We start from the raw sequence: 7919 nt of genomic DNA, 5'->3' as shown, positions 1-7919 counted from the left end.
TCGCAAGCTGTGAGACATGAGATCAGTTCATTAGACTCTCTGAGCCTTAGCAAAACGAGGATGATCACTCCTTTATGGAATCATTTCCAGCATTGCACATGAGTCTGTTAAGAAGCCTACCACCATCACCACAAATGTGGTGATTTTTTTTAAAAAACTCTGCCAACTTGTTACCCAATTGGGTCGTCTTCCACATTTTTTGAGAAGTAGTAGAGAATATTTTTCATTTGTTCATGAGCCATGTGCATTTCTTCTCCCATAAATTGCATGCTTATGACCTGACTCGCATCTTAAAAGATCCTATGAGCTAAATTCTCAAGACTAAACTATCACAGATGCACCATCTCAGTCACCTGTTCTGAATGTGGCCCAGCCTCACTGCACTTCACTGTTTTTTAAAAATTGTGGGATGAATGCTAAATTGAAGAGATGTCATCATCAGTCACATAGATATGTATTAGTATGTGAATCTCTTTCTCTTTGCCTGTCTTTAAGAGATGATAGTTCATGCTCTTCTAAATGCCTGAAGATTTAGTAGAGTGTCATCATTGTTAGTGTTCTTTGTCATTACCATTGATACAAACAGGTGAAATAACACATAAAACACAGGATTTTTAGGATTATCAAGAAGGATAAAGGGAAAATACCAAAAGTCCTGAATCCAGACTTATGTAGACATGCATAAAAAAAGATAAAAACACATGTCTGCAAAAGGAACTGTGATAATCAAATTCACCAATTGTAAATAAGTGTCTAAATTGATAAAAATAATTGGTTAGCCAGAAATAAACCCTAATATTTATGGTCAGCTCAGTTTCAGCAAAGGAGATAAGACAATTCAACGGGAAAGGAACAGTCTTTTCAACAATAGTGTCAGGAAGACTGAACTAAAGAGCAAAGTGCCAGGACAACATGCAAAGGAATAAAGCTGGATCCCTACCTCACAACACACACAAGAATTAACTCAAAGTGGGTCAAAGACTTTAGACTTCTGTAAATGCTAAAACTATAAAACTCTTAGAAGAAAACATAGGAGTAAACCACCATGACATTTGGTTAGGCAATTATTTCTTAGGTATAATACCAAAAGCACAAGTGATAAAAGAAAGGATTGATAAATTGGACATTATCAAAATTAAAATTTTTCTGCTTCAAAAGACTCCATGAAGAAAATGAAAAGAGGGGCCAGCCTGGTGGCATAGCAGTTAAGTTGGCATGCTCCACTTCAGCGGCCCAGGGTTCACCGGTTCGGATTCTGGGAATGGACCTATGTACCACTCGTCAAGGAGTGCTGTGGCAGGCTTCCCACACATAAAACAGAGGAAGATGGGCATGGATGTTAGCTTGGAGCCAATCTTCCTCAGCAAAAAGAGGAGGACTGGTGGCAGATGTCAGCTCAAGGTTAACCTTCCCCCCCCCCCAAAAAAAAGAAAATGAAGAGACAACCTACGAAATGAGAGAAAATACTTGCAAATTATATATCTGATAAGGGACTTGTATATACAATATATATAGGACACAACTCAATGATAAAAAGACAAATAACCCAATTTGAAAATGGGCAAAAGATTTGAATAGATTTTTCTCCAAAAAAGATACATAAATGGCCAAAAAGCACATAAAAGATGCTCAACATCATTAGTTATTAGGAAAATGCAAACCAAAAACATAATTAAATATCATTTCACATCCACTAGAATGGCTATAATCAAAAAGAAAAAAATAATAAGTGTTGGCAAGCATATGGAGAAATCGAAACACTCATCCATTGCTAGTTGGAATGTAAAATGGTGCAGCCACTTCGGGAAACAGTTGGCAACTCTTCAAAAAGTTAACCATAGCAATTTCACTCCTAGGTATATAACCAAGATAATTGAAAATATATGTCCACACAAAACTTGTAGGCAAATTTCCATAGCAGCGTTACTCATAGTAGCCAAAATATGGAAACAATCCAAATATCCATCAGCTGGAGAACGGGTAAATAAAATGTGGTCTATCCATACAATAGAATATTATTTGTTCATAAAATGGAGTGAAGTACTGATACTTGTTACAACATGAAGGAACCTTGAATATAACATGCTTAGTGAAAGAAGCCAAACACAAAAGACTACATATAATGTGATCCCATTTATATGAAACGTCCAGAAGAGGTACTTTCTCTCTCTGTAGATGAGATATGAAATGTCAGAGAGAGAAAGTACGTTAGTAGATTAGCAGTTGCCTAAGGCAGAGAAGCGGGAGGCAGAGGGATGGAGAGTAACCGCTAACGGGTACAAAGTTTCTTTTTGGAGTGATGAAAATGTTCTAAAATTAGACGATGGGGTGGTTGCATAACTTTGTAAATATACTAAACACTATAATCTATACACTTTAAACAAGTGGCCTTTATGTTATGTAAATTATATCCTAAACTGTTTTTAAAACCTTCAAAAATGGATAGCTATTTTAAACAAGGCCCTGTGATTTTATTATAAATGTTAGTAAAAATAATTATAAATGTTGGTAATAATAATTATAACAACTTCCTGCGTGCTTATTGTGTGCCAGGAAAATATTCAAAGTCTTTACAAGTATTAACTAATTTATTTTCCCAACCAATCTATTAGGTAAATACTATTATTATTCTCATTTTAGAGATTAGAAAACTAAAGCCATTAAGTGATCAGAAGAATTCAAACCCACAGAGTCTGTGTTTTTAAACAAAATATGTGCTGGCCCTGGAATCAAATCACAAAATATGGGAAGGAAATCCCTGAAATTCAGAGAATGGGGGAAAGTTTAAAATTAAAATTAATGGCAGAGCCTCAGAAAGTGCCTAAGAGTAAAAAATATATATATTTTGCTATTATTACTTCTCACAACAGCAGTGGAAAATGAAAGGCTGAAGGTTACGTGACGGTGTCCCTCTCTTGTATTGTAGAAAGACAATATTAAGCAGGTGGGCTGTTGCCAGGAGTCCCTGGCACGCCTACATTCGCCCATGAGTTACAGGAGGAGGATTCTGTATAGCAGCGTGGTGCGAACAGGAGCCAGACTGCCAGGCCAGGACCGAAGGAGAGCAGCCCTGGCTCTGCCACAAATTATTCATGTGACCTTGCGTAGGTCATCTAACCCCTCTGGGCACAAATGACAGATCCATAACGTGAAGTATCTTTAGCAGATGCTTTCTATGGTCCCCATTTGTTCTAAAATCTCATCATCTACCATCCAGTTTCCAGACTAATCTCAAAAACATCTCAGCCAGTGTTATGTTTACTCCCAAACAAATCTTCCTCAAATCTGTTTCCTGGAATTCTCCAAACACGTCTTTTCTGGCTCTATGTCAACTACCCCAGCCCCTGACACTCCAGCCGTGCAGAGGGAACTGAGAAGATGTGTCTGTTTGGTCCTCACTTTGCATGCTAGGGACTTTTGAAAAGAATAAAAATCTGTTTAGCAAATGTTGGATACACTTTCAGGATTACCAAACTATTCTGACAACCCTTTAGAGTAAAACATAATTCTGATGATGCTAAAATGTTCACTGTAATTATCTCTGGGGGCTGAGGATTACAGATGACTTTTTAATTTTCTTTTTTTATTTTGTGTATTTTGTCTTATGAACAAAAAATGTGTATTTTTAACACCTTATGGCACAACATTATGAAAGTAGTTAATGCCACTGGCTGTACACTTTAAAACAATGAAGATGGTAAATTTTACGTTACATATATTTAACCACAAAAAATAATCCCTTACGGGGACATTAAAAATCACATGATGTTCATAAATATTGCCCTGGAAACAATTACCAATTTGTATAAAATCAAACAAAGGCAGAAAATACAATGACTACTATGCAACTTGTCAGATGATAATGCTATTTAAATCAGAGAACACAGTCTGTCAAATCTGAGCCAAATTCATACATTTTACCAAACGGTGAAGTCGGAATGTTTCAATGTTTACAGTGGTTTGGGGAGTCAGATCCCACTGGCTCACAAAAGCTAACTGTCAGCATCTCTCCCCAAAGTCCCGTTCAGTGGCATCATGCTGGTAGCTTAAAAATCAGCCATGGTGGGAGTATTTACACTCTTGAAATTGGCAAATGCTACAAATCAGAGCTCTTTTTTTCCCCAAGGAAAATCAGTGTACCAGCACACTACTGTTTAAATAATAAATACACCAATCAACAGAAATTTACACTAACAGAATGTTTAAAATCAACGGTCTCAACTCATCTTATAAATTTAAGCAAGGGCAATTAAGAGCAGTGCAAAGACTTGCCCAAGTGAGTGGCAGGGCTGGAACAAGAACTTGCGTTTTCAAATTTCTTTCTCTTATATCACAAGCCAAAGGCCAAAAAGAAAGCTTGCCTTAAGTCTGACATTGCCATGTTTCCTGGAACTGCAAGATCAACTCTCTGATCTTTCTGGGAGCATACCTCCCTCTCAAGTCACCAGCTGCTTCAGGTAGTAACAGTTTTCCGTCGAGGGTAACATATATCATCTCTCTGCACCCTCTCAGAGAAGGGCTCAGGACTTAGGGGAGGAGCTAACCTCCTCTCCAATCATAATCATAGAAACCACAGAATAAAAGAGCTTGAGGGGCCGGCCCCCCACCCCCACCCCGTGGCCTAGTGGTTAGGTTTGGTGCGCTCCACTTCAGTGGCCACATTCAGTTCCAGGCGCAGACCTACACCACTCATTGGTGGCCATGTTGTGGTGACAGCTCACATCAGAACAGAGGAAGATTGGCAGAGATGTTAGCTCCAGGTGATCTTCCTCAGCAAAATAAAAAGAGGAAAGAGGAAGAGCTTTAGATATGATCTAGTCCATTAGTTAGACTGGGATATTCCAGGCTGCCTGGCAAGGGCATTAACACCACTGTCAACACCCATAGGCCCAAGTTTTTAACACTCACTCTCCCTCTGGGATTAGGTCATCCACAGTCACATGCAGCCACAGTTGATGTCACATTCAGAAAAGGAAATCATATCTTTCAATTCTATTATAATAAGACTCCACTCAACTTTAGTGAAAGCATAACCAGCTCAAATCATAATCTTCTCCTCCTCCTCCTCAATAGTATTTTCTAAATGTTTACTATGTGCAGGCTTCATGCTCAAACTTTACATTATCATCAAACCCTCAAAATAGACTTTTGAGGCACATACTATTCTTATTATCATTTTTGACAGGGGCTCGGAGAGGTTAAGCACCTTTCTAAAGCAACACAGCAAGGAAATAATGGAGCCAGCCTTCAATGCAGACAACCTGACCCCCAAGCCCACACTCCAAACCACGACATCACACAGCCCACTCCAGGAATGCGGGTATATTCACTCTACACCCAGACACTCGTTTTCTATATATGGCTACTCCATGAGGAAGTCTGAATCGCCAGAAATTTCCCCAGACCACACGCTTCTGTGCCCAGATGGCAGCAGTATGTGCTTAGAGTATACAGACTAATTTTATGAATCCTGCCCTGAACACAGCATAATCCACCAGATAACTCTTAAAGCACAAATATTTGTAACGTTGCTTACTTGTAGAGGAGATCTATTTATTTATAAATGGAAATTTAAATTCCGTGTGCCTCTGGAAAGCTTGGTTTGGAAGCTTTGCTTCTCTGGTGTTTTCAGTTTGGTCTTGTGCCTCAACATCCAATTCCCACACCTTGAGGAGGAGGAGGAGCATATGCAGGCATGTGTTCCCCACCCCCTATCTAGCCTAGCACCAGTAGGCATATTTGTTCCCTATTTGTGGACTTGAGAAGGGCTGGATATAATAACCAAAGATTATCATCATGGCACAAGACTAAATTCTTGGAACTATGGAGCTTGTTTCAGTGAAGAAAGAAAAAATTCTTATAGTAAAACTTTAATGAGCAGGGTTTAAGGAAGGAAAACTAGAGGTAGAGAAGATTTTTAACATCATCTGGGCCCAGGGTTTTAAACTCAAATGCAGGTTATGAGAACCAGTGACTCAAAGCAGGCAGAGTAAGACAATGAGGAAGGGTGGAGACTGCAGCAAAGTGCAAAGTGCAGCCGTGTCACAAGGGGGCACTACTACTTAGTGCCACCCAACTATTGCCATACTCTTGCCAGATCTGATTTTCTAGGCAAGGCCAGATAACCATGTTTTACATGAAACGTATAAGAAATTTCTACTTATATAGTAAATGCCAAACAGAACATGTCAGCAGGCCAAGTCCAGCATTATATGTCTTCCTTTGGTAGAAGGGGAAAAAAAAAGTCCAGAAACATTAACTGAACATACCAAGTGGCAGAACTCAAATTCATTGTTCTCTTTTCTATGTCAGACTCTCTTACAATCTCTATTTATAAAGATATAATATTGTGACTTATTGGAGAGCATCAAAAAAATGAGATACTTGAATCACTGGTGGTCTTTCTTAAAATTGTCTGCTAGTTGTCAGCTTTTGCCTTGTTTGGTTTGTTTTTTAATTTCAATTTCCATGAATGGATATAAAAGAGTCTCTGCTATCTTTATTTTAGTTGTATTCTAGTCATCATAGATTATTCATTTTTTGCCAGTGTGTAACTCCTTTTATAGTTCTATTGACGTAAACGTCCTACTCCAGTTGTTTATCTTTGATTGCCTGGTCTTTGTTTTAATTTTCACACACAAAAATGAAAGCTGTGGCAAAGGCTACGAGTGCCTTGAGCAGAGGCTGCATCCAACCAGTCAAAGGGGTCAGACAGTGGCAGCTGTGTGCCTGCTGATATGGATTGGGGCACAGCAGTCAACTGCCATTAATCTTAAAAAATTAAGCAGTCAGAATTCACATTTTCTTTCAGGGGTCGTGTGCCATCAGAACCTTATTCCCGTTTGAATATAAAGTCCAAACATAACTACTAGCAAATTTTGAAAGATTTAGCATAAGCAGCTCATATCAAGAAGTAACCTTCAGGGAGCAAGCCACAGCTGAATCCCACCCTCGGACAGGTTCAGGTTGCCCCTCCCACCAGGATCTGTTACATTTAAAACTTGAATGCCCCTGGGGAAGGCAGAAGCCCTGTGTTTTTCTACCACTCTGTTGGCTTCTAGTGCCACCTTATAGCTTTACTTACCTTTCTGGCACTTGAAGGCATTTCAGTTTGCGACTCTTGCTCTAGACTTTCAGCAAACCTCATCTTTGACACAATTTCTTATGATAAGGTATTAACTCAACATCTTACATAAGAGTTCAATGAATACTCTTGGAACTACTTCGGAGCTGCTCCCATAGGCTGGCAGTCGCTGCCTAAATGAAATAACCATATCACCAGATGATTGCAGTAATGGTCCAGTTCATCTCTTTCTGCTTCTGAAGCATCATGCCCATGGCTATCAAACCAATCTTTCATCATTTTATTCCCATTACCTACAAGACAAAGCTTGAACAGCCCACTGGCATTCAGGGTCTTTCATAATACAGCGTCCATCCAAATATTTAAGGCTCCTCCCCTACCTGGCCAACACAAACTCTCCATTCTCCCACACACCTGGTCCGTGCCTATTTATTTGTTCATGAGCTCTACTCTCATCCCTGTCTGTTTTTCCAATGTCTCCTCATTTTTCAGAGCTCAACTCAGACTCCACATTTTCCATTAGGCTTTTCTAAATCACCCCAGTCTCAAATGATCTTAACTCCTTTTAAAGGTGAATGCTCAATACACATTTGTTGAATGAATGAATTCTGGCATGACCACATTCTTATAACTACTTAGTTGTGGCCAAGTTGCTTAACCTTTTTAAGATAAGTTTCATTAGCAGTAAAAATGTGGTTTTGGCAAGGATTAAATAAGATGTTATTATGAAATTATCTAGCAGAGATGCTACATAGACTCAAAAGAGATTAGGTGGTTCAGGGAGTCAAGAAAAAATAGCCTGATTTACTGTCTTCCTCCCTCTTTTATTGTTAGT

Source organism: Equus przewalskii, chromosome 13 (assembly GCF_037783145.1).
Source record: "Equus przewalskii isolate Varuska chromosome 13, EquPr2, whole genome shotgun sequence".
Lineage (NCBI taxonomy): Eukaryota > Metazoa > Chordata > Mammalia > Perissodactyla > Equidae > Equus > Equus przewalskii.
Note: the sequence above shows the minus strand (reverse complement) of the source record.